Genomic DNA, 24861 nt, shown 5'->3' on the forward strand with positions numbered 1-24861 from the left:
GTGGCCGTCTTCGCTTCCGCCAAGTTTAAACTAATTTTGCAACCGTTAACTGGCAACCGGCGACTGGCGATGCAATTTGCTTGTGGCAGTTGCTTCCTGCCGCTGCTCTTGTCCTTCCTTTGTCCTGTTCCACTCTGTTATGTTGCCTCATTATGTTACGGCATGATTTGCTTATGGCTCTGCCACTTGAGCTTCGAGCGGCCTTCGCTCGCCGTCGCCCATCCTGTTTTTCCATCTCCTGGCTCTTTTTGAATTCAGTGATTTTCTTGACCTTTTAAAATAAGGTACTGAGGGTACTCTATATTGACTGGCATTTGATGAGGTGAAACATAAAAATCTATTGTCGAGAAAAGCTATTTTTGGTTTAACCTTTATAAGCAGTAGTTATAGGTATCCTTAAAGTAAGATGTGTATACTGCTGAAATAAACACAGATTTTTATAACATTTGATATAAATTATATAAGAAGTTTAACAAAATTTACAACTAATAGGTTGAATTTATTATTATTCGTCAACTTCTCACATTTTTAAAAATATTGTAACCCATAAAAAAGTTTAATGAGCAAATACCAATTTAATGCAAATATTATAAACTCAATAAATAATTTAGGTTAAACAGACTGCATTTATTATCAATGGTCAACGTCTTTTATTATTATAAAATGGAACTTTTAATATGATTAATTCCTTATTTTTAACATTTATTAGAAGCCCTATTTAGTTTGCTAACTTTTAAGCTAATACTTTAATCAAATCATTTTTATCTTAGTTTTTAATTTAGTTAAGCTTTCTAAGCGCATGTCATAGTCGACCCTCAGAGCCCCTGGGTTATCTTGATGTTATTTAAAACTAAATGCTTGTATTCACGAGAAGGCAAAGTTTCTTCCGCTGAGGTCAGTCGGAGGCCAGAGGCTGCTCAACTTCTTGACTGTTGCATTTGGCCCAAGGAATCCACCAAAGTTGTCCTCGTTGTTTGTTATTTTTAGAGTGCCTGGACTGCGAGGCAGGATGGAGGAAACAAGGTGGAAGCATAAAGCGGCAGGGCGAAATTGAGTTTTCAACTTTTCAAATATAATTCCAAACAAATCGATAGGACAAACTTGTGGAGCGGCCTCTTTGGCAGGCAAATTCCACAAGGGACAATCGAGTTATCCGCTGTTGCATCCTTGCAAGTGTTGCATCCTTGTTTCCTTGCAGCTTGGCACGTCCGCTGGCACTTTGATTGAGTGGAAATTGAATTAGTTGAGACAATTTGTTTTCATTTAATTCCCAAAACATTGCCACAGCTAAGATATCCTTCTAAGCGAGTTAGTCGTAAGAAAGGCTGCTTCCTTAATCCATCAGCACATGCGACAATCCTCGGTTGACAGCTGTCAGACTGTGTCGCCCCCGCATTTTGTCATCGGAAACCCGAAAGGGAACCTTCAACCAAACCCCTAACCAAACCCAAATCAAGGAGCAGTTCCCATTTCTATGCTAATTGAGGGCTATCCCCTTGATAGAGTGTGTGGGTTAAGCGCTTTGATTGCCTGAAATTCTCACCAGAAAGTGCTTAAATCTTTGAAATGGGTTGTGTCGCCACAAAAGGTGGCAAAGTGCCATTACAATTAGCAGGTTGTTGCTTGTGGGATTAGAGCGTCTACGTTATTTTTAGAACAAGTTATGAGTGTAATTCTTGGAAATAGTATATTTATTTTTGCTATCTTGAATATAATTGGCTTTTACTTATTATTAGAAACTGGTTAAGTCTATTTTTATAACCAGTTACTCTTATTGACAGCCTAGTCCCATTAAAACCGAGAGCTTTATTGACTTGTATTCGATAAGTGTTCTGTTATGTCTCTACGTCCCTGTCGGTTAAACAAGCTCTAACTGCACTCCCCAACCGTGGTTTTACCCAACTATGTCGTAATAACCTTTTACTAACTCCCAGTGGCCCAGAAGCATTCTCGCCACACAACACGTGAAGTAATAATCCCGCTTAAGGACCTTAAGCCTTTGTCTAGTTGACCACACAGTTGAACGGCGCTTTTCCTGCTCCTTTTCCTGGTCCCCTTGCCTATTCCATGGAAGTCCCGGAGTTCCAAGTTGACCACACAACAAAAACAGAGGGCTGCAGAAAGCCGTAAGATCAAAGCGTTGATCTGGCGGGATGGAAAGGGTGGTGACTCCGTTACAGGTTCCGGTTGCCATGGAAACTTTAAGGTGACTACACTAGGGGAAAATACTTTTTACTTTAAAACTGTAAGCTAACGCTTAGCTTGTATAGACTTTTATTAAAGTCATCAGATAAATGAAAATAAAAAAAGAAGACCCATGTTATTCTTAGTTTTGTAATTATACTATCATTGGTAGTAAATAAATTTAAAAGATAAAGATCCCTTCAAAAGCCTAGTATTTTCTTATAACATAGTTAACCAAAATATACCCTCTGTATTAAAAAAATAGATATTTGAACAATCTAACAAAATGTTTTATTATAATTCTCAAGCTGTTATTTCGGAGTCATCGAGTTTGGGATCACACAACAAAGCAGTACTGTCAAAGTGTATTTAAAAGCCTTAGTTGGCCAACTTGTACAACATTTTCTTTCGAAAGTTAAATACAATCAGCTATTTTCGTATGAATTTTTCACAGTACGGTTTTCACAAAAGTGTCGTGGGGCTTCTGTTGCATTCTGGCCTTTCATATCTCGCCTCTCCCTGCAGCGGACATAGCTCGGGCTTAAGTCGGAATCGAGGTTACCACACGAATGACACACGGTCTGTAGAGTGGGGGGCCTATAGGAAGTAGTGGGTTTTCAACGGGGGACTATAGTCGGGCCGTTAGCTTTGTTTGCACAACTCAAAGTTGTTGGCATTCTTGGCGTGCGCTCAGAAAATGAAATATGTAAGCAATGTGTTTGCCTGAATGGCTGGCAGGACCCAAAGGATCCAAAGGAGTGAAGGCAGCAGCAGCAGCAGCAGCACCTTAAATCAGCAATTATGTCGCGCAGCTTTTGCCAGGTGCCAGGTGCAAAAGGGAGAGAGCAATAAAAAAGGGATTGAGATCCGAGTCGGTGGATACCCCCTTGTTAGATAAAATTTCGCTCCCTCTTGTTGCCATAATAACCCGCTTTTGCCTTTTGCCGCTTTGCCGTTTTCCTGCTTTTTTGCCTTTTAATAAACTTATTAAATGTGTAAGCCAGCCGTTGTCCTTTGCCGCCGTGCTCCTCAGCCTTTCTCGACTTTTATTTGGCAAATAATGAAAACTAATTTAATCAAGCCAACAAAAGGGCTGCGAAATTCATCAGGAAAGATAATGGAAGTCCCTAGATTTGATTGGCACTTGAACCGGTGCTTCGTTTCTCCTCTTTTTTTTTTTTGGGTTTTTTTTGGATCCTGTTTACCAGGCATGTGGGTCTCCAATCAGGATTTGACGTGGTCTTGCGTTAATTGCCTGCACAATGCCCCATGCAATGTCGGTTAGCGGCTTCCAATCATGCGCTAATATCGGCATCCCCGAGAGCTTTGAAGGCTGCATCCATAATCCCGCCAACCGAAAGGTACGATGATGATGCTGGTTTGGCATTCTGGAGCGTCAAAAACTGTCAACGGCCATGGCGTTCTTTTGTGAACCAAAAACCCCTGGCCGCAGATTATGATTTTGACAGCATTCTCCTGCTGAAAAGTGGGGGGAAATGGAAAAAAGAAAGGGGAGGGGGTTGCCTTACGGCCAGGGAAAACCGGGCTCTGTGCCGCATAATCAACTTGTGCAAGTGCGCCCGGCAAGTTTTAATTACAAAACGTTCAGGCTCTTTACTCTACTTCCACAGCCACTTCCATTTCAAGCTCTTTTCCCGCTTATGTTTAATTCATCTCGGTCCTAGAGTCTAGATTAACATTCTTCATTTTTTTTCCCGGGGCCGCCTTTTGTTGACTCCCTGGAAACTACTTGGCACGCGCATTTTAATCAAAGTAAAATTTTAAATAAATATTAGAGACGCACAACGTGATGAATAATTTCGGGCTGCCACCCTGTCAATTGTCTGCCTCGCATGGGCAATTTCAATTTCAGCTACGTCAGCCCGCGAATTGCGGGGTGCACTGTGAAGAAAACTTGGCACATTAACTAATAAAAAATTGGAAAAGATTAAAGAATTATACTGCTGACGATACTATCTTAAATTTGTAAAAAATGTTGTTAAAAATGTGTAAACTAAAAGTAGCTTTCAAACTGTTGAATCAAAGATGCTATCCATTTTTTCATGTAAAAAGTCATTTCATTCCCATTTTGTTTATATTTTCTCCACGTGTGTTTGTAAGGATCTGAGATGGTGGTGGTTGTGTGGTTTTGTGGCACCGTGTCGACTCGGTGGCTGCATCCGACTTGTCCTTGACACGTTTGCTGCATGCCAAATGAAGGTTGGCTCGCTTCCTTGCCGCGAGTGGCGAAAAAAACGCTTTCTGAGACAGCCAAAGACCGCAAATCGTTTTCGGAGACTGTTGCGCGTTTACTTTGCTCCCTCGCACACTCACATGGTGACACACTTACACAATTCCTCATGAACATTTCACTCACACACCCACAAACACCCATACAAGTAAAGGCATGCACATGCAAATTTAACGAGCGCCAATGGCAAAAATTGCGCCCCAGGCCACTTAGCGTTGTCTTTTGTGGCATGAAACTCACACACATGCTCTGGCATATATTCATATGTACATGTCGACATCCTCGTTTATTGCTATGCAATCTGTTGTTGCTTTTATATCCGGCAGCCAGATAGCGCAGGCATAAAAAAAAACCCCCCCGGGCACCATAACAAAATGGTAAGCGACACTTGGTACGAGCATGCTGAAGTGCTCGGATGACGCTGCCGGCAAGCAAGAAGGTGCCACAGCGTAAAATCTGCGGCTTAGAGGCGAAGGATTTTCAAGATTCATGCCACTGATCGATTAAGCAGCGTAAACAAACGCGATTGCACGCTTAGCTGCTTTGAGTGAGAAGCGCAGAGAAGGGCTTGAGTCAAGGCAAGGCTAATATAAGGTGCTGACTTCAAGATATCCTGCCTTACTAGATTTTATTAAAAAAGTTTGTAATAAAATTAAATTGTAAAATCCAATTATTTCTCAAGATCATTTCGCTTTTTAGATGATAAACCCTTCAAACATTTTCTTTTCAACCACATAGCACAGAGAATTCCCACACAATACCCTTCTCAATTTGCGCTTCCTTCCATTTCAACAACCCGGCGCTCCTGTCATTGCAATATGTTTTTATGATTATGACAATGATAATACCGTAATCGCTGTTGCCGCCTTCTGGCTTAATGCAACAACTGCAAAATGCGTTTGGGCGCCACTTGCAGCAAATTGCCCCACGCACACACAAGAACTATGAGCACAAACGATTCAAGCTGAAAATTGCTTGGCACAGTTTGTCGCATTTTTCGTCCTTGTGCTCCTGCTCCTGCCCCAACCTCATGCTCCTGCCGGTTCTACCAGTTCTGCCGGTCCTGCCTGCTATTGCCGCCTGCCCGCCTTGTCATTTAGAGCTCATTTCAGGCGAAAAACGAAACGGAATGTAAACAAAAGGCAGTGGCAACTGTGGCAGCAGGGCGGCAAAAGGACGCAGCCACTTCCGTGTCGCAGCAACCATAAAATGACAGAGCAACTGCCTCCTTCTACACTTGACAAAAATGTGGCACTAATTCTGGATGGTTTCTAGGTCACACAGATTTTATAAAATCTGCTGATTGATCAGTTAATTCTACTTATAACATAATAATGCAATGATGATCACCTTTTCCCTCAAAATATAAATACTTTTTATATTAAGTTTTTAAAGTCCGTGCTTAATTTACTTTTGGGACAGGTACTAAATCAAGATTGGTGTAGATTTTTGAGAAATCGATGTTCCGTTTTAAGGTTTTTTTTTGCTATAAGAAAAAAAAGAATGTTTCAAAACGGAGTGATTCTTAGAGTCAATAAGTTAAATAAATAGAAAGTTTTATAAAAATAAAATTAAGAGTGATATATTTTAAGAAAAATCTGTAGTAAAATTATATTTACTTCCAAAATTCTAAATAAATTTAAAAATTAGATATTCAAGACAAAAATAATAATACTTTGGAGAAGTTCACAAAATTGGAGCCAAATGTCTGAAACTGCATTTTATAAAGTATGGAAGCATTGATTTACCCTTCTACTAATTTTTTCGAGTGCACACCCTCTTGCGAGTGCCCCGCTCTTTCTCTGTTTCATTCCCCTAATGAGCTTGATGCGTTTTTGATGATGCTGTTGGCTCCTGCCGCCATCCTGGTGGCTGCCATCCTGCGCTGCCTGTCGCACTAATTGAATGTTTTACCTCTTGGCCAACGCTGCGTATGCGCAATGTGCAGGCTGCCCAGTTTGAAATTTGACTTTTATGAGGCGCTTTCAGAATACACAATTACCGTGTCGAATTTATTAATGCCATTTATCATGCCGCCCAGAATGCCGAGCGTAGAGGTAACCTCTTTTGTACCGGGCCCAGTCTTTCATGGCTTGTCAGTGGCTTTAATTATGCTGAGGCTGCCGATGTCCTGCTGGGATCCTGCCATCCTGGCCGAGACGTGCTCATATTTTATGCCTTTATAAGCAGTATTTGTGTCGGTGGCCCCCATCCACTTGGACTTGGACTTGAAGGGTCGGGAGTGTGTTGTGTGTGGCGGGACAATTAAAATCTAGGGCTTTCAAATGAAGTTAGGCAACCCTTTTCACTACATATAAGGGGAGTAAAAGGTGTCAGCGTGCCACCTTTTAAGCATGGAGACACTTAATTTGTTTAATTTATTTTAAAGTGGTTGACATAAACAGTACTAACTCGGAAATATCACATTTTTAATTGCTTTAATGGTTGTAAAAGCTTTAAGTTTATAAGGGGCTGCTTTTGTTTTTCTAACTTGATTGAAGTTCTTTGTAATATTTTTTTGTATTATTTTTAACCTCTTTTATACGCATAATTTACTAATTGTCGTACAATTTTCCCCACATTTAATTACACAGACATTAATAGTAGGCTCAACATTGCCCTAAGCCATGGGTTTATATTTCTTTTGTGGCTTGCTGGAATTAACACTGGGTCTTTGTTAATCGATAAGCACTCAGTTAACAGGTCTTAAAGGCTTACCCGCGGCACAACATTTTGCGTGTAGCTGCCCCTCCTCAACTACGCCCCCGAATTTTCCGACGAACCACAACCCCCCGTTTTCCCAGCCGCAAAAGGACACTCTCCAGTGGCGAACAGCTGAGGCGTAAATTGATTCAGTGAGCTTAATTGTGCTGACATTTTCATGTGGCAGCGATCGATCAATCGATGCGAGTGTGTTTGCATGGCACGCAACTGCAGCCTTAGTTGGTTTAAGCCACACCCCCCATTTGCCATCCAGTAAGCCTAATTTATGCCGTTGCATGGGTCGGGAATTGAATATGACAACTTTATAGAGTTTAGTTTATTATAATCGCATAAAATATTGTGACGTGCCTGGGGCGGTTGAAACGAGCATGGGGATTTTTCCGAGCCTTCTACTCCCGGAGGTTCCTGGCTGGCTGGCTGGATGGCTGACTGGTTGCTCCATTGTTGTGCGGCTCATGCATCATTCATGGGGTCATGTTAATGTGCTGGTCTTGCTTCTGGCCTGCCTGGCTATGATTTTCCCAGCCATCCTCTTCATTCTGCCCTTAGCTCCACGTCAAGGTTTATGCAACAGATTTATGAATGCCCAGCTACGTGGCTGAATTAGGCAGCTGAGGGCTTTCCCAGACCAAGGAACACTGGTTCCTTCCTCAGCGAAAGTTCGCGAGATAATAAGATACACTCGGGAAAGCTATAAACTCAGAAAACCAACTGATTAAAATGGCATATTAAATGTTGTATTTTTAATTGAAACAGTCCTTGGGTATTACCATTTGTACAATTCTAAAAAATTAAATCTCTTTAAAATCAGTCATATACGCTCTTAAAAGTATGCTGTGAAAAAAGTATCCATTGGGCTTGCCTACTCAAAATATATTGTTGCATACTTTTGGGCACCTTTAAAGGAGATTTCAAAATCTTAGTGATTTGGAGGAACCCTTGCCAAATTTAATTTCTAAAACTATTTATAAGAACTCAAATTTTTAAGAGTGTGACAGGAATTAGCATTTCCTGGCTTATGAATATAAAAATCCTTCAGTTCTTGCAAACTTGGCTTCTGGACGCTTGAAAGTTTTCTTTTAATTGTCAACTTCATTAGCCAACTAACCGTTGTCTTTCCACCTCCTTCACTAGAGACCTTAGGTCATCTTGGGCTGGAAAGTTGTGCCTTTTCTTAATTAAGTGCAACCCAATCTGCTGCAGACATAACTCATTCATTTGGCTGAATCGTTTGCAGCAGCTGTTGCCTCCTTCTTGGCTGGTTGTTAATTGCCGCACTAGTCATGACAAATGTGTTGCCACCGCCTTCTACCCTAAAGTTTTCCACGCTTTTCCACTTTTCCAATCCCTGCAGATCGTAGTCAACTCCTCCATTGTGTTAATAATTGCTCCATTGTTTGTTTTGACACGGCCAATATTTGTTTATTGGCTGGTAATTGGCAATGCAATTGGTTTAATTACAATTGTAATGCTTTCAACTGAATTATTTACAATTAACAGCTGTCGAGTGGCTGTAATTGCCCCCCGGATTAGTGCAAATCCTCTAAAAGATTTCCCCTGGCAAATAGGAAATGCTAAATCCGTTTATAAATATTTAATGCGCAATTTATAGCTGGAGGATATTTGGCCACCACTGCCCCATTTTCCCTTTGCAATCCTCTTGTGTAAGTTGTTTTTCATGTTTCTGCTGCGCTCTACATTGCTGTAATTTTTTTTGTCGGGTTTTCCAACTCCTCGGTTTTTTTGTTTGACTTTTCAATTTCAGCCACGCCAAGCTATCTGCGATTTTACTGGGAAATTTTTTCAGCATTCACTGTAATTCCGATACGGCTGCCAACGGCTATAGGAAAACCCTTTCACTTAGCGGAATGCGGATCGTTAATGGATTTTCCCGGTATTGATATGTTTAAGGAATTTTTATTATTTTTAATTGAATTTCAGTTTTCATTTTTCTTTGGAAAATTCTCTTAAGTATTCATTTGATGGCTCAGCAATTTCCATTTGTTTATACTGAAAACAATAAAATATACAATCGTGTCCGCGCATTCTTGTGACTTTGCATTGCAATGCAATATTTTTCCGGCACACGAATGCATAACTTAAGCAAAGAAAAGAAAGCAAAAGCATTCGGAAATAGTGGAGATGGTTTTTTAATTAAAAAAATCTTTTAGCCGCCAACAGCTGTCAAAACAGGCGAAACAGTCTGCCCCAGAACGAATAATGAATGCCCTAGGAAAACAATAACTACCAAGGAAATGCGATAAAATATATATATACACATTAAATACCTTAAAGACCATCGGCCATAAATTGTTTTTGCAGCTTCCCAGCACTTGTTTGTGTTTTTGCTAAAACGCTGTCAACGCATTACGTAATTATGGATGTATCAAATTATGAAAAATGTGCTCGGCATTCGCCAAGTTACGTGTTGGGGCAACATTTTATGGCTGTCGCGGCATAGCCGTCCTTTGCCGCAGCGAATTATGTGACAAAAACGCTTCAGTAAACAGCAGACGTACAAATAGATGGTGAAAATGCCACAGAGAGACAACAGAAACGCGGACCCCGACATGACAACCAACAGGATCTTGGACGAGACGGGGGCGGAGATGGATACACCCGGGGAAATTATTAGATCTAAAAAAATAGCTACTTATCGGGAGCATGATTTATGACTCCCTTACAATCTATTACAATTTATAATACCTTAATACCATAGGACAATACGAAATACCAATACCAAAAACAAATATACTAACGCTATAAGGTTCCTCTATTAATAATAGGGATTTAAATATAAATCCTATTTAATACAGATATCTAATAATTCCAAAAAAAATATTTAGAAATCTTTAAGAACGCAATGCAATTTTAAAGAGAATTATTTGGTTCCTATTCACCTCCATTTCTGTATTCTAACATAAGTTAGTCAGATACCTAAAGTTAAAGTAATAGAGTTGTTTTTTCCCTAATAATAACTAACTTTAAAAGGCTTACCCCTTTTCTTTTAGTGTACTTGGCTAACTGGGTAACTGGAGAATCTTTCCCAGGGCTGACACGTGAGTCCCAGTCCCCTGTTTTCAGTCCCAGTGCATCGTTAAAGATTTATTTAGAATTTTCCAGCGGGCACCATAAACCGCAGCGTGTAATTATCCATATATGTAGTGGCTACCCCTCTCTTTCTATCAGCCATCTGGCTGTCTCTTTCTCTTTGCTCTGTCAGCATAGCATACTTTTATGGTAATAATTTCAGTTGTGGCATTAAATCACCGGAAACGGAAATGTAAAAACGTGTTGCCAGGAAGTCATATTTCAGCTTAGACAAACGAGATACACGAATGGCCACAAAGAGAGAGAAAGAAAGAGAGGGGTATATAGATTTAGATAGAGAGGGGTGATGAAGCGTGAGATAGAGCCACATGCAACACTGTTGTCAGTTGTTGTTGTTTGTGCTGCTGTTGTTGCGGAGGAGACTACATCGCATTAATTTGGTTTTACAACATGGCCACACATAAAAATGAGAAATGGCTGACACACATGCCGCACCAGTTGCCCAGTGTGAGCGAGACGGCCTACGAGATGGGTGAAAGAGAGGCAGACAACAATTGCCATCAACAATATAGTCGAAATTAGCGCAAAATGAATTATAAATGCTGCCTTAATAAAAAGCTAAAGCACAAAGCGCGGCCAGCAAACATTAAGTCCTTAACGAGCGAAAGAGACAGCCTCAGCGGAGCGAAAGAGAGGGTCCGAGGAAGTGGCAGAATGAAGAAGCAGCCGCAACTCTCCACAGATGTAAACAGTAAAAATGTTGAATGTTCTTCCGCCGCTTTATGTTGCGGCATCAAAAACAGATGCTGAACAAGCCGAGTGCAGGGCAGAAAAGAAAGAAAGGAAGGGATCTGGAACAAGGGGTAAGAGTAATGATAGGGCTGAAAAGCCTTGTCCACTGAAATTGCACTAAATAAAGGAGAGTAAGTTTTTAATAACCAGCTATTCTTCTGGGGATTGGGGTACTTAATTAGGGACTACGAACTTGCTAAGAGAAATTAATATTTCTTATAATTGAAAATAACTAAATCCTTTTTTTCAGGCTTGAAAATTGAAATATAGATCATTAAATATTTTATATATTTTTTTAAATATATTATTTCTTTATCAGTGTGAAAAATACATAAAAATATAGCGATTATCTTTTATTCTATTTGTCATAATGTTATTTGTTACCATGTGAAAGAGTAAAGTATTTGGTACCAAGTGAAGGAGCATAGTATTCGGTACTTAAGGTGTGGTACTTTGCAACTTAAACCCATCGTGAACAGTGACTGTTGGTTGAAACTGATTGTTTTCGTTTATGGTTGCTCAGCAGTTTATGTCAACCTAGCTGTTGGCAACTTTTAGTAACCCCTCTCTATCACAACTTCTGCTACAAATGCCTCAATAAACATTTTCAATTTAAGTTGTATCTAGACAAGGGCTTTTCGCAGTTTAGTCGCTGGTTTATGAGCAGCTCAATGGCTAATCCCGAGCAGAGTCGTCAGCTGCTGCTGGCGCGAAAGTTAAACCTCGGTGAAATCTTAAAGGCAGATGTCGTTCCACCCGCCCGAGGATTTTTCTAAGACCGGAGGTATTGGGTGGTACTGCTGCTGGCAATTATCACATCGTGTCGCAGTGGCGGCCATAATAACACCCGGACCAAAGATGAAGTCAAACGCAGCAAATACATCCAATCAGAGGAACAGCAAACGGGATGCGACCCTCAACGCCCATTTTAATGTGCGCACGACTTGTCCTGGGGACCAAAACGCATATAATCGGGGCTCCGGGGGAGGTGTTCGAAGTGATATTGGGTCTCTGGTCTGGTTGGTCTGGTAACTCCATGAATTTCCTTGTGTTTTCAGTGGGGAAACAGCAGTAAATTGACATAAAAACCAAATTGTCCATAAAAATGTATTTCCCTTTAGCCCAGCCAAGGATCTCCCCCCCCCAGCAGTTGCTCGACTTTTCCCTCGACTTGCCCGCTTTTCTTTCGTGTTCTCCTTGCGCCCCGATGCTTATCGATAAAGTTCAATGGCAGCTACAGGGGCAACTTGCTCAGTTGGCCGGCGGAATTAGTTTCCTGCGGGGAATCCCCGGGAACGGTTCCGTCAACAATTTAATCAGTTCATCGCCTCCCGGCCGCAGCAAATCCTGTTCACCAAAAGGATTTCTGTCTTGCGTTTATTTCAACACCCTTTGGGGCTTCTAGTTTATTTATTTTTTTCGCTTTCTTTATTTTCGGGCCGGGCCTTCTGGCCGCCTATTGACACAAAATAAGTTGGCTTTAGTTTTGGTTTTATTGGCCGCATTCTGCCGGCAGGAAATTAAAAGCCATCTGGCAATGTTTTCATTTCCTCTTGCCGCCAGAACCACCAAAGTCACTTCATCATCGGCTCCAGAATCGATATTATGCTAATGCCTGTCTAATTATTGCCCATTATCGAAATGAACAGAACACATTTCCCATCACCATCAACATTCTATATAATCGTAGTCGTAATCTGCCGGCTGGCTTATTTGATGAGCTGCAAAGTAAACCGACTGAAGTTCGACTTTTGGGTATGGGATTATTATTTGTAAATGGGCTTGGCGAGCATTCTGGCAGGCTAAGTTTTGTCTAATTAACAAATTTGATTAATTGGATGGGATTGGTTAGAGAAGGTTAGTTGGAAAGTATTTGCATAACTAAAAGTTTGTTCTAGTCGTTCCTTACTATTTAACTTTTTAAATTTCTCGTTTTATAGGCATATTAAATTCCCAAAATAGTGGCAATACAAAAATTCCATTTTAATATCTCTTAAAAATTTGATGAATATATCTCAGTTATTAAAACCAGCATTTTTCTGTCATCCTCCTAATGGTTTTTCAAAAAAAAGCCTTGAATAGATGGAAAATGATTGATATTTTTTCGCAGACCCTAATTATTAGCTGGACCGGGGCAAAACCAAAAGGCAAATCATTTCAATAGAGCTGGGTTCCACAAGATTTTCCCCTTTTTTTTTTGCCATCTCCTGCACTGACGTGTGGGGACTTTGAATGGATTTTTAATAACATTGTCAGGGTGACACAGAAATGGCGTCAACATGTGCGCAGCTACCGACCCTGACTGTGATTATCACTCGACCTCCGGTCCCCGTAGTCCCCTTAGTTGGGGGTCAGGGGTCAGGCCAACACACACGCACGCTCACCAAAGTGTTGGACACTTTTTTTTTGTTTGCCCGGGTTGTGTTTTTGTTGCAGGTTCCAGTTCCAGCAGTTCCACTGTTGGCTTAACGCCTGCTGGTGCTGCTCTTTTTGGGCCGGTCAACATGCTCATATTGGATATGTTTTTGGTGGCCTGGTGGCCACTCCAACGCCTCATCATCATCATCATCGGATCCATCCTTTTTTGATGAGGCGAACAACACAAGCCAACTAATTTCAGCCTGACATTTGCCAAGCCATGATGACGATAATGATGATGATTACGATGATGATGGTAATGGCGATGGCGAATGGCGATGGCTTATGCCGAATGCCGCACATTTCATAAGTTTTCGATGGCGGTTAATTTACATGGCCAGTTGGAGGATTTATTGCCCTGCGAACTAGGCCGTCTGATATTTATTACAGCCAGCCTGTGCGCATGAAATGAGTTAATATCGCTTGACTTCTTGCTGGCCATTCTGGCTCTTAAAGCCACGGACAAAGGAGCCCATTGAATGTATGCACAGCAAGGCAGTCAGTCCCAGGATGGGCCACAACCTGAGCTGTGAGATATACCAAAGAAGGATACATGCAGAAGTACAGATGGTGTCGAAATAATAGCAGTATCCTCGGGTTTTTTTGAGGGAACATAAAATGTTTCTTGAGTTAACGAATTTTTTTATGGAAAAATATATATTTTCTGTTTGGTTTAATAGTAAAGCTATTTGCTATAATGTTGACTTATTTCAATGGCCCCTGTTACTACAGATATATCAAATCTTTTTTAAGAGTGCCTAAAACTGTGCCACGAAATATTTTATGTTTAGAAGTTGGTTGGTTATTTCAATAGCCACTATTCCTACCCATATGGGAGCTTTATATATCTCTAGAAATTTCAAATAATTTTTTAGGGGTGTCTAAAACTATGCTACAAAATATATGATGTTTAGAATTGGGTTTCAATTTCAATGGCCACTATTCCTACAGATGTAGGAGCTTTATAAATCTCTAGAAAATTTCAAATATTTTTTAAGGGTGTCTAAAACTTTGCTACAAAATATATGATGTTTAGAAATTCTCTTCTGCGAAATGTGTTCATTTTTTCGGTGTTTCTAAAATCTCATATTCCCTCTATTATTTTTACCTCATCTGTGAGCTGTTACAGCAGGCAAACAAAAGCTGCCGAAAACAAATAATCCGTTCTGTGTGCTCGGTGCTCTGTTTTGCTGTTTTGCCGTTTTGCCGTTTGGTTGTTTGAATGCCAGTGTTTTCCTTGCGAGCCACACGGCTCTCGTCCTTTATCCTGGCTGGCATCCTTTGTCTGTTTGCCTGTCTGTTTGCCAGCGATGCTGATGAGCCTGCAACATGTCGAGTCGAGTTGTTGCCAAAGTAGTAATAACAAAAGGGCTAAGACCGAGACGACGGGCGGGCTTAAAAACTCATTGACACGTTCCGCACGGGCCAGGCAACACTTTCGGTTTTAGCCATGGTGTTGTAGTAGTTTTGCATCCAGCCCGAAGGCCTTAAGCCATTTACTTAGCCACACTCGGACAGATGTCAATGGGAATCTGGCTGGGTAAATGGATGCTCCACTGGCTGAATGAGATCATGCACGAGTGACTTAATGCCTTTGCCAGGCCGGCATACAGGCATCCAGGCATCCAGGCATCGAAGCATCCAAGTATCCAGGCACTTGGTTTCATTTCCATTTAAATGTTACATCTACTCGGATTTCCTCTCCGGGGCAACAGTGCGTATGACCGCATCCGAATGTGCATTTAATTGCATTTCAATTTCTCGATTTACAGCCATTTGGGCATAGCCTGCCAAACACAGACGCCGCACATCGAGTGCGGTGCTCGAATGGAGTATTGAATTAATAAATTATTGGTAAGCTGTTGACGTTGCGGTTGAAGGACACCGCCAGTTGCTCTGCCACTTAATTAGCAGGATGATACACCGAAAGCCGAGCCGCAGCTTTGGCCGCATTTTCACACTCAGGTCATTTGCCTTTTGCCGGACAGATTTCCTTTTTCATCGCACAAACATTTTACGATTTGTTATCGTTTCGAATTCGTTTCCATTAACTTTGGCCGCCGAAGAGGAAAACGAATCACACATAAAACTTAATTAAAATTTTCAATCGGAAACAACATCAGCTGAATGGGAAGGGGCGTGGCGTTGATTGGCATAAAGGGCTTTAATAAGCATAAATTATGAAGAGTCCATAATCAATTCCAGCCTTTTTTGTTTGTCTGGCCAACATGAAAATTGTTTGCAGCACGCGAACGAAGAACTAGAATATCAAATGTAATAAAAGCACGGGGCTGGATACCCTGATCTATTCGATTAAAGACTTGTTTTCATAGGTCATGTCCTAGATATTTTAAAATTAATCCCAACACTATTGTAAAAAATATAGATTTTTATCTGTAAGTATTGTATAAAGATATTAAACCGTTTATAATAAAGTTATATTTCACTTTAAAAGGGTTCTTCTATGGAATGCCAACATCCAGCCTCGAAATACTTTATAATAAAGTATCTAATTACATAAATGCCTTCATATTTGTCAACTCATATTTATATATTTAATCAATTTAATACGTTTCTCTTTGTGCTAAAATCCGAGTAAATATACTGAATCATCTATTTTTGATTCATGACTTCCATATTAAAGCCCTCTGGCTTTTCCGACTTAATGGGACTTTCTTTGTCGGGAAATCTAAATATACCCTTTGAAAGGGCAGTTAGTATTTGGCTGAGGTCATTGCGAGCAGGTGCAGCCCGTGAGATAGTGAGAGCCAGATAACAAAGGCCCTCAACTGGGCCAAATGTTCGAGTGGCTGGCCAGTTGCAGCCAAAAGCACCTGGAAACACCTGAGCAAAGGCTTTAATTACACGGCGCGTCACTCACTGGCTGCTTGAGTGAGGCCTGCAATTAGCCGGCCATATAACTCATCCGCCACGTGGCAGCGCTCTGGAAATAAAATGCAATTTGCGAAGTGAAATTGCCTGTACTTGTTAAATTAATCCCGCCCTCATCTCAGGCAGCCACAGGCAATTTCAAGCTCGACTTGCCAACTCATCAGATTGCGTTGGTGCCCAGGCAGCCAGCATCGCTCAGTTGTCGGCCGCAATCGCTGGCATTCTAATTAAGCCGCGGCTAATCATTAATTAGACACATCGAATGCGGCCCAGGTTGCCTTTTTTATGGGTGCGTATTTATACAGTGCGACCCATTTAAGTTTGGTAATCGCAGCGGCTTTCTAATGCCGCAAAAGCCAAAAACAAATGTCGCTTTTAATTATGGGCTTTCTCAGGATTTGGTGGGGATGCACTGGGCGACGGTCTTTTACAATTGTGATTAATATTTAAGTGTTATTAGACTCTCCGAATAATTACACATTTAAGTGATTAAATTGAAGACCTTTTAAAGTACGAGTACTTTCAAGATCTCGGTAAAGAGAATATGGCTTTTTAGGTATTTATTTTATTTATATAAAAGTTAAAGTAGGGATTTTTTCGAGCTTTATAGGTAAAGATATTCATTAAAAAAATCAAATGCTTTCAAGATTTTGGTAAAAATATAATGTATTTTTTATTAAATATTTGTATGGTATACATACTATATAACTAGAGATTTAGTAAATTGAGCAAATTATGTCAAATTTCTGAATTTTAATAAATTTAAAATATAAAATAAAAGTACTGGAAAAAATAAATAACACTCAAATGGTATTTTATGATATTATTATTATGATATAATGATATGATATATTATACTTCCCTCTAACAAAAAAGGTTGTTTATTAAGCCAATCTTTAAAATGATATTTATATAACAATTTTTTTTAGTGTGACCAGCTCCAGCTGTTTGGGCTTACATTTAGCACCTCAAGGCACGCCACTGGGCACACCCAAGGATATCTGCGGTTTGAGGTGGACGTGGTTGGGATGTGGGATGGAAATGGAAGCGCTGATTGGGTATGGGGCAGTGCAGGTGCTGGTGCTGGGAGTGCTCAAGGTTAGGGCGAAATGGCCGGCCACCAACTGGCCAACAAACCAAACCGACCCGAGTCGAACCGAACCGCTTTGAGCTAAACTGACATGCTCTGATCGACAGGATGTCTGTTGGTGGGTGGTGATGGGAGATGGGTGGCTTAGGGTTCGAGGACTGCGGTCGGTGCGGTAGCTTATTTATAAAACGACCTTGGCGCAAATCAAATGCAAAACTTTTATGCGGCCAGCGACACGCGTCCGCATTCGCCTGCTCATTAAAGGTCAAAGCCGATTTGGTTTTGTTGTTGTCCTGTCTCCCCAAGGTGTGTGGGTCCTTTGTGAAGGGAATTTCGAGGAACTAAACACAAAGACAAACATAAACGTATACGAAACAAATACATATACAAATATCTGCGCAGGAAAAAAATCCATTCCTCAAAAATTTCTATCAAAAAATATTTTTTAAAGCTCTTAAATATCAAAATATAATTAAATATAATATAAATAACAAATGTATATTCATAACACAATTCTTTTTTTAATCTTTTTGATTTTCATATTAAATCATTTATTGTTAAAGCATTGCCTTGGTTTTTTTTCCTGTGTAAATATTTGTATAATTTTTTCTGGTTTTCGGTAAGCCCCTTTAGAATTATTTGCCTTGGCGCGTTGCTCAATAAACATAATTAGCATTTTGCCACTTTACGTGGCCCAGGCACTAATGAATGACTAGGCCTAAAGGGAAATGGCCTACAAGAAAATAACAAGGAAAAGCTAGAAAAAGACGAGGGGGCTTTCCCCCACACCTGGATGGCTCCCATTTCATATGCAAAAAGTGGCAAAGAAGTTGATTAAAAATTCAGGAAGAGCTCAACTATTTGACAGGCATGGCGCCATCTGTGGGGCAAATAAATAACAAAGTAAACTGAGCAAAGGCCACAGACAGCCACACACACACACTCATATACTGTATATATAACATATAAGCCATGGCATAGGCACATCAACACTTGCAGAGATGTATACAAGTGTCACTCGTGTGTAGCGCACTCAACGTCAGCACTTGGCAATTGCCATGTTCCCACCCACCCACACACACACTCCATTGCACACCCACACACACCTACAGAGCCATGCTGCCAAAAGGGCTACTCTCTCACACACACACTCTCATTTAGTGTCGCACATGGCGTATACGTGCTGGTTGTGTGTGGTCGTGCCGCAGAGTGTAATTAAATATTTTACAGGCAATCTACATTCTTGAGATAAACTCGGCTTTGTATATGTATGGGTAACAGGAGCAGCAACCACAATGGGAAAATGCTTTTAAAAACGGAAAACACGCAAAATGCTAAACAAGTGGAAAGTCTGGGAGGGTTCGAAACGATTCGGAAATACTCTTAATGACAATTCTTATTAGAAAAATGCCTAAAAGTATGCAGCAAAAAAGAAAATATGATTTGAAACGAATCTATCAGTATTTTAGATTCAAAAAATACTGTTGCATACTTTTAAACACTTTAAATTCAATTTTCTCTCACATTTCCTTAAATTTTTTTAAAGAATTTATATTATTTCAAATTGTAAATGTTAAAATTGTTATGAAGTCTCAATCCTCTGATAAACTCAGAACAATTTCTGTCGCAACAAATGCAAATTGATTTGAATCCCTTTATGTAAATGTTCATCCAATTGACTGCAAAAGTCGACGAACTCTGTTAAATTTGGTGCCCAAAAGGACAACATCGTAAGATACCAGATTAATGTTTGCAGCTCCCAAAAACACACACACACATAAGGATATTGCGCTTAGGCTGCAATATTTGGAGGGCTCGTCCTGGGCCCACACATAAGTACACCCATACATGACTCGTCGAAACATTTTTCGGGGCATAAGTCGTCGTTGTCGTTGTTGTGGAATTTAGATTAGAGTCATTTAACTTTTTAGATTTACAAATGTTGCATGAAAAGATAATCGGCTTGCCCTTGTCTGCCGGCCAGTCTCAGGATATGGGAAACGGGACACGGGTCTTGGGACACGGGACTTGGGACCTTGGAACTAGTCATGGGCAGTTTTGCGGTTGCCCCCGAAGTGGAAGCCTCCTGCTCCTGCCTTTCAGATACTCCGTCTGCGCTTGAGTTGCGGCGTTGTAACAGGTTTTGAGGCATGCTTCGGGTTTTTGCGGCTGGGAGCTTGGAATATATGGACCCGGAGGTTGGGCCAGACCCCAAATTGGATTTCGTTGTTGTCTCCCAATTGGGTTCCCTTGGCATATACATGTATATATAAGAATGTTTGGTCCTGGACGCGTGTTGGTAATTGCGCTTTTGAGGTTGTAATTTGTGAATTGAAATTGTCGGCAGTAAAATGTGGTGCGTGTGTCGCCGGATTTAATAAGCAAATTAAAAGGCTGCATTGTCCAGAATCGTTAATCTCAGTCTCCATTGCCTTTCCATTGACTCCTTTACTTTATTGGATTTTCATTAACAATTAGCTGGGAATCTCATTTGCCAGCCTAATTATTTTGCCTTCAAAAATTTAATTATAACTGCATTTGCATTGAAACTCCTGGCATTTCCTTAATTAATAAGTTATGCTTTCCCCCTCTACTTACTGCTAAGCAACAGCGAATATAAAGCGGGGAGTACTGGGCAAAACTGTTTTTTAATTGCCTGCTAAAGGGGTTTTTTAAGTGGGCTGGGTATATACACTGGCAGTAGGCCGCAGCTGTTGCTCCGGCTTAAGAGGGTTAAGGAGAAAAGGATGAGAACGGGCACAGGGTCCACATGAACTGACCACTTGAGTTGGCCTAATTGGCTGGCCAAGTGTTGGTTATTTCGGAGCATGAATGAATGAGGTTTCTCCCACTTACCACCGAACACTACAACTCATTTAGTTTAGTTTTCTTTTTGGCTGGAGGAGGGGTTTCTTAATATTAAAAGAAGGCTTGGACTGAGAAAATAAAGACCATTTGAAATTCAGGATGTTATGATATTATGAAAATTTCAACATTTGTATGTATTTTTTTACCATTAAAAATTCTTAGCTTAGCTTTAATTCATATAATTTTACTTTTTGAGTACTAAAAGTTTTGAAGAATAACTTTATATTTTGATAACTTCAATAATCTAATATTATAATTAGAATAATAAAATAAAAGTCCTCCAATTATTCAAATTTACTTTCATTATAGGTACTGTATTATATTGTTACGTGTAGATTTTATATAAAAAGGAATCATGATAATGAAGTTGTAGGGTTATTTTAACCTTCAAGGCTTTGAAACCTTCAAGAAACCCGCTTTCTGATTAGCTTCGTTGTAAAGCAGACTCCATTAGTGTAAAGGGGGCGTGGCAGTTCGGGCCTTATCTGCAATGCCCATCGGAGAAAGAATCCGAAAGCAACACTATGCGTGCGCGAAAAAATCCATCCATCCATCTGTCCACTTTCAGTCTGAGCTGAAATGTGGGGCCTGAGAACGGGTTACGCCCAGTTTCAGTCAAGGACCAACGGCAACACATTCATGTGAATTACCAACACCTCCGCCGGAAACGGAAACGAAAGAGCGTGTTTGAGCTGAAGCCCATAATTTTGCATTAGCAGCTACCCAAAAAGGAAGAAAAAGAATAGTAGTAACAGAAACAGAAACAGAAACATCAACTGAAACAGTAGCAGGGCAACAAACATTGACAGATAGCAGAATGGAGTTCAGTCACATGTGAGTGCACGTGATAAGAATTCACAGGTGAAAGCACGCACATAGAGGTATTAAATATGTTCAACCTCGTTGGCAGCTCACTCATCAAATGGGCATTAGAAATCGAGAGGAATGGTAAATTAGGGATTAGCTGAAACATTTTCGGTATATTCCAGCTCACTCATCAAATAAACATTTGCAATTGCGGGGTGACTAATTTAAATAGCATTTCATAATTAATTCATTGGAATTTAAAACAAAGTGGTGCCAACTATAACTGTATTATAATTTTTCATATATATATATATTTGAAATAATTTATAAACTTCATTTGTCAATGTATATTCTTCTTTTTTTAGGACTACGGCAGATGAGTAGGTAGCATTTATTTTGGTGAATCTATTGAACCTCCCATTTTTCCTCTTCTCAAAGCCACAAGATTATTTTTAATACTAAAAGGTGAACCTAAAAATGATTGACCTTCGCAAGTAAGGCATCTTTCACCGTCTTTCAGCGTTCTAAGTATAATTAGTTTTGCACTAACTGGGGCGTAAAACGAAACTCAGACACATAACAGAACTGAAGGCCCCTTAGATCGAACCAAACCGAACCGAAGCGAAATGAAGCCTTTGCCTGCCCAACAGAAAATCATTAAAAATATTTGCCTGCACGCGCTGAGCCGCCTCGTCATCCAATCAGCCATCGACATCGCAGCACCACCACCGCATCCACCAGCACCACCAACGTCGACACCACAACCATAACCACCGCCAGCCAGCCAGCTCCTGGCCATCGAGAAAGGAACCCAATTTGGGGCATAAAAATTGTTGCTTACTTGGCAAAGATGTTTATCACACCGTCGGGTGGCTGGATAAAAAAGTGGGAAAGACCAGAGAGGACTTGAGCCAAAGTTCTGCACACTGGGTCTAATGATTTCAATGGGGTTTTATGTTAAGGAAAGGGAAAATGTTGCCTTAACTAATAATGATAATATCTTAATTAAAGGGTCTAAAACTTAGACTCTTTATTCGTAATAGAACATTATTACAAACATGAAATATTATGAGTATAATCATAACCAAAAAAATATTTATTTAATAGAAAAAAATCCTTTTAACTAACAAGATTCTAAAGTTCAGTTTGAATAATTTTTAGTGCAGTAAAGGTCTTTTAAGAGATCTAACGAATTTTTTAGATACAAAATTTTATTTTTTGGGGAAACGAGTATTTTTTTACACTTCCCCAAGAAATATGTGGTGTACATAGTTCATTTTTCTTTTTGAGTACATCCCGAACCACTGTGCCTTGGCCAGTGCGGTTGGCAATGTAAATATTTTGCCATTTGGGCTTTCTCTTGGATTAGTTTCATTTATTTCATCATTTGCGCGTCTCACTAAACGCATGCAGCGCCTTATCCTGGCTCTCGGAGTCCTGAGTTTTGTGTCCTGTCTGGGCGAGTGTTTTGATGGGGCTCAGTGGTCGGTCGGTGGGTCGGTTGGCGGTCCGGCGGGGGATAGGAATTTAATCAGGCCGCTGGGGACTGTAAAGCGCCGCCGCCCGTTGCTAACGCAGAAACAGAAATGTAGGCGCTGCCCAGAAACGGCATACAGAAACACACAAAAAATATGAGCGGAAACAAAAAACACACAGCAGAAATTTCCTTAATCGTAGTGCTGCAGAGAAAACAATTACAGGACTTGGTTTCCAAGAATGATAGCTATTATCCTTATCCCTAAATTATAATTTATTCTGTACTGTCTGTTACTATCAGCTGTATTTTAATCATATTTATTATGATAGTTCTGAAAACTTGTATGGTTTTTTGATTGTTTAAATTGTACTTTAAAGAAGACTATTTAATAATTTATTTTTAAGTTCGGGTGCCAAAAATAAGTAAAATTCTAAAATGTATTCCGAAATTGTTACTATCTGCTGTATTTTAATCATATTTATTATGATAGTTCTGAAAACTTGTATGATTTTTTGATTGTAGGATGTAGGATGTAAGATGTAAGGATGTATGATGTAAAAAATAAGTAAAATTCTAAAAACTATTTGGAAACATACCTGATCAAATGATAAATAAGATATTTGGGTTTTCTTTGGTTTCCTAAGATACTTTGAAATTTTTACCCAACTTTTTCAGGCTCTATTTTCAGGCTTTATTTTCAAGAAATCTTAAGCTTTGTATTTTAATATAAATATGAAATTATATATTTTTGATTTCTGTAAACTTATACAAATTTCTCCCCGTGTGCGAATGTTGCTCCCGAAATGATGACGATGGCGATGACGAGGTCCGCCCGCTAAAAGGAAATGTTAGGGGGACTTGGCCTCGTCGCTATTTGATTTTTTCTTTTGCACTCTCCTTTTTTTCTGCGCTTTTATTATTCGTTACAAGTGTGTGAAGTTGTAATTTAAGTGTGTGTGTGGGGGTGGGGTTACAGCGACTGACACGCCCACCGCCCATTAAATGCCGCCTTCAAATGCCGCCGGAGGGCACATTGATTTTCCTCTCTTGATTTTCCCGCCTGGCATGCCTTTAAAGCAAATTCCAGCTATCCACAGCAATCAGTTTCAGTTGCGTCTTGATTTTCGCTTTTGATTTCATCGGGCTTAGCTGGAAAAGGGGGCGTTATATGGCTATATGGCTATATGGCTATAAGGCCATCCCACATCCCACATCCACATCCACATCCAGCTGACATTGACGAGTGTCAGGCACATGTCCGCCACACAGCCGGGCCAAGCTGACTTGGCTTAAGCGTGGACGCAGCTGGACATCGAGTGGCCAAACCGGAAGTGGAAGTCGGGGGTATCGGGCTTATTGGCTGCTGCAGCATGGACCACAGGTGGGAGGGGCTCCTCCGCCTTCAGCTCCTGCTCCTCGGATAGTTGGTGAAAAGTTTTCAGTTCGGCTTTGGGGTAACATTTTCCGCACCACATACTGAATATTTTCATTGGATATCTCTATTTTTTTCAAGCTCCTTGTGTGACTTAGTGATGGTTTCCCTCGAGTGGTTTAATTTTTTATGAAACCATTCTGTTTGCGAAAAGCAGTTTGTTGGAAAATACTGAGAAAGTGATATGAGCGCACTTTCAAACAAATAAATGTGGGTTTCTTGGCCACTTATTCGAAGCGAATTATTAATATTTAATTTGAAGAGATCTGATCCAAATATAAAAAGTGGCCTTATGTATTAAAAAATGTATAAGGAATAAAACGAAACAAAGTTCGTTTTGATAAGCCAAAAAACTTTATTAGGTATAAGTAATGACTTTATATGCATTCAGCTAATGAAAATATTAAAACTTTAACATGTATTTTGAAAACATTTCAATACCCCTTTTTTGCAAGAGATGTCTTTGAAAGAAAAGTATTATTATTATTACATTCCTTTTCACAACTTCAGTTATAAAAACTTATAAAATATTATTTTTTATATTCTTCGGCTACAATTTCAGTTTAAATATATGTCTTTAATGTCATTTTCACGATAAAGTTGATACCACCAAACAAAAGGGCCAAGTCATCAAATGGATTCATTACGTTGCAATCAAATTTAGAAATTTTCAAAAATTGCGTTGATTGCATAATGGCCTTAAGAAAGTTGATTCTCCACAGCCTATTGCTATTTACTCAGCAATTGTGAAATGATTGCCGTTTGAATAATTTAACCGGAAGCCCATTGACTTGGTAAAAAGGTGAAGGAACTGCAGAAAGTAGGCCAATATTTCCCAGAATTGCACCGTGCTTAGGATTAAATAATGATTGGCC

General features: G+C 40.0%; 1 protein-coding gene across 1 annotated transcript in view; it reads right to left on the bottom strand.

Annotated features, from left to right (window-relative positions):
- The window catches only part of mAChR-B (muscarinic acetylcholine receptor), a 31035-nt gene that overhangs the window by 5446 nt on the left and 728 nt on the right, over positions 1-24861 (bottom strand). The window lies entirely within an intron of this gene.

This window comes from Drosophila suzukii, chromosome 3 (assembly GCF_043229965.1).
Source record: "Drosophila suzukii chromosome 3, CBGP_Dsuzu_IsoJpt1.0, whole genome shotgun sequence".
Taxonomy (NCBI): domain Eukaryota; kingdom Metazoa; phylum Arthropoda; class Insecta; order Diptera; family Drosophilidae; genus Drosophila; species Drosophila suzukii.